At 44.2% G+C, this 3,394-nt stretch overlaps 1 non-coding gene across 1 annotated transcript; it reads left to right on the top strand.

The window, feature by feature from the left end:
- The first annotated feature begins 3,036 nt into the window (after positions 1 to 3,036).
- On the top strand, positions 3,037 to 3,140 carry LOC126093519 (U6 spliceosomal RNA). Its single transcript, XR_007521664.1, has one exon. It is a non-coding gene; the product is annotated as a U6 spliceosomal RNA (small nuclear RNA).
- The last annotated feature ends 254 nt before the right edge of the window (positions 3,141 to 3,394 follow it).

Below are 3,394 nucleotides of genomic sequence, written 5' to 3'. Positions count from 1 at the left end.
AAGATGAGTTTCATTAAACAGAATAAATACATCTGTTTCCTTTCGTGGTAATTCAGTTGAAATATCTGCCTTGCTCGATTTCCTACAGCTTTTTACATTAAAATGTAAATGCATTTGCACATCAATGAATGAGAGCTATCTGTGCTAAATGCGATTTAATGGCAAATTCAGCAAAAATAAATAAATTAATCGTAAAAATTAGTCAATGCTAAATTAAAACAATATTCAACTTTAGTCAGCCTCGTATTTGGTTCTGAACGTTTATTAACTGTTTTTAGAACAAGTGTGAAATCACAGTGAAATGAATACCCCTAGCTGCATACAGACGTTGATGTAAGTTAAGGGAGACAGTTGAAAATGTGTGCCCCGACTGGGACAAGGACGCTAGAGCTCCTGCTTAAATGGCAGACGCTCTATCCATCTGATCCACTGAGGACACCGAGGACAGTGCGACGGCACGGACTTACCTCTGGCACGCCTCGCATGAGATACGCATTCCCAACTTATTGTCCCGTACTATACAGGGTTATTACAAATGATTGAAGCGATTTCACAGCTCTACAATAACTTTATTATTTGAGATATTTTCACAATGCTTTGCACACACATACAAAAACTCAAAAAGTTTTTTTTAGGCATTCACAAATGTTCGATATGTGCCCCTTTAGTGATTCGGCAGACATCAAGCCGATAATCAAGTTCCTCCCACACTCGGCGCAGCATGTCCCCATCAATGAGTTGGAAAGCATCGTTGATGCGAGCTCGCAGTTCTGGCACGTTTCTTGGTAGAGGAGGTTTAAACACTGAGTCTTTCACATAACCCCACAGAAAGAAATCGCATGGGGTTAAGTCGGGAGAGCGTGGAGGCCATGACATGAATTGCTGATCATGATCTCCACCACGACCGATCCACCGATTTTCCAATCTCCTGTTTAAGAAATGCCGAACATCATGATGGAAGTGCGGTGGAGCACCATCCTGTTGAAAGATGAAGTCGGCGCTGTCGGTCTCCAGTTGTGGCATGAGCCAATTTTCCAGTATGTCCAGATACACGTGTCCTGTAACGTTTTTTTCGCAGAAGAAAAAGGGGCCGTAAACTTTAAACCGTGAGATTGCACAAAACACGTTAACTTTTGGTGAATTGCGAATTTGCTGCACGAATGCGTGAGGATTCTCTACCGCCCAGATTCGCACATTGTGTCTGTTCACTTCACCATTAATAAAAAATGTTGCTTCATCACTGAAAACAAGTTTGGCACTGAACGCATCCTCTTCCATGAGCTGTTGCAACCGCGCCGAAAATTCAAAGCGTTTGACTTTGTCATCAGGTGTCAGGGCTTGTAGCAATTGTAAACGGTAAGGCTTCTGCTTTAGCCTTTTCCGTAAGATTTTCCAAACCGTCAGCTGTGGTACGTTTAGCTCCCTGCTTGCTTTATTCGTCAACTTCCGCGGGCTACGCGTGAAACTTGCCCGCACGCGTTCAACCGTTTCTTCGCTCACTGCAGGCCGACCCGTTGATTTCCCCTTACAGAGGCATCCAGAAGCTTTAAACTGCGCATACCATCGCCAAATGGAGTTAGCAGTTGGTGGATCTTTGTTGAACTTCGTCCAGAAGTGTCGTTGCACTGATATGACTGACTGTTGTGAGTGCATTTCAATCACGACATACGTTTTCTCGGCTCCTGTCGCCATTTTGTCTCACAGCGCTCTCGAGCGCTCTGGCGGCAGAAACCTGAAGTGCGGCTTCAGCCGAACAAAACTTTATGAGTTTTTCTACGTATCTGTAGTGTGTCGTGACCATATGTCAATGAATGGAGCTACAGTGAATTTATGAAATCGCTTCAATCATTTGTAATAGCCCTGTATTCACAATGTCCCTGATCATTATATTCTTTACTCGCGGCTTGTTGCCGATTCCCTAAGAGTTCGGGAGCTGTTTGTGCATCCGCATATATATATATAAGGCTCACTGGCCATTTGACCATCTACTCCTCTGCGGATATACAAACACTGCCCGAACTCTTACGGGAATTAACAACAAGCCGCGCGTAAAGAGTATAATGGGCAGGGGCACTATGAATATAGTGCAGGACAATAAGTTGGGAATGTGGGTCACCTAGGAGGCGTGCCAGATATAAGTCACTGCAGTCGGATTATCCTCTGTGTCTTCGGTGGCGCAGATTGATAGTTGATCTGCAATGTAAGCAAGAGATAGCGGGTTCAAGTCCCGGTCGGGGCACACATTTTCAACTGTACTTATTGATGACTTATATCAATTCCCGTATGCAGGTAGGGGTATTCATTTGATTGTAATTTCATTCTAATGAGCTGCATGGTCACCAATGGTATATATTCTTTCACACTTGTCTGAAAAAACAGATACCATCCAGCTATTTTACCACCTTCTGTGCGGATGCACAAACAGTGTCCAAACTCTTACGGGAATCGGCAACAAGCAGCGATTAATCATTATAATGGGCAGGGGCACTATGAATACAGTGCGGGACAATATATTGGGAATGTAGGTCTCACGGGAGGTGTGCCAGAGATAAATCACTGAAGTTGCAATATCCTCTTTTTCTTCGGCGGCTCAGATAGATAGAGCGTCTGTCATGCAGGCAGGAGATCCCGGGTTCGAATGCGGGTCGAGGCACACATTTTGAACTATCCCCGTTGACTTACGGTATATCAACACCTGTATGCAGCTAGGGGTATTCATTTTATTGTAATTTAATTTTAACGAGCTGCATGGTCACCGATGGTATCTGTTCTATCGGACATGTCCGAAATAACAGATACCATCTTCATATATATAGTTAAGGCTCACCGGGGATTTGACCATCTGCTTCTGCGTGGATGCAGAAACATTTCCCGAACTCTTACGGGAAATGGCAACAATCCGCGAATAATGAGTATAATAGGGATAGGCACTATGAATATAGTGCGGGACAATAAGTTGGGAATATGGGTCTCCCGGGAGGCATGCCAGAGATAAGTCCCTGGAGTCGGACTATCCTCTGTGTCCTCGGTGGCGTACTCCCTTCGGCGGGACGTATATTAAAATAGGAACGATACAGAGAAGATTAGCATGGTCCCTGCGCAAGGATTACACGCACAATCGTGAAGCGTTCCACATTTAACAAAGTTCAGACTGAGCCGTGCTAGAGTACACACGTACCTCGTGTCCGCTCCGTTGCAGCGTAAACAAACCGCGAACTAGTTTATTTTCTTTGTGTTTTCTTGTGTTTCTTATTACAAGGTGTATCGTCCTCGTGTCGTCGTGATATCGTGTTTTGTATAGACTTTTGTGTCTTATTTTTGGCGGTTTCGGCCGCTGAATAACCGTTTAACATGGAATGAAAAGTTACCAGTAAGTGCACTCTACGTTTCGAAT

Source organism: Schistocerca cancellata, chromosome 7 (genome assembly GCF_023864275.1).
Source record: "Schistocerca cancellata isolate TAMUIC-IGC-003103 chromosome 7, iqSchCanc2.1, whole genome shotgun sequence".
NCBI classification, from domain to species: Eukaryota; Metazoa; Arthropoda; class Insecta; order Orthoptera; family Acrididae; genus Schistocerca; species Schistocerca cancellata.
This window is presented reverse-complemented; position numbering and strand designations above follow the sequence as displayed.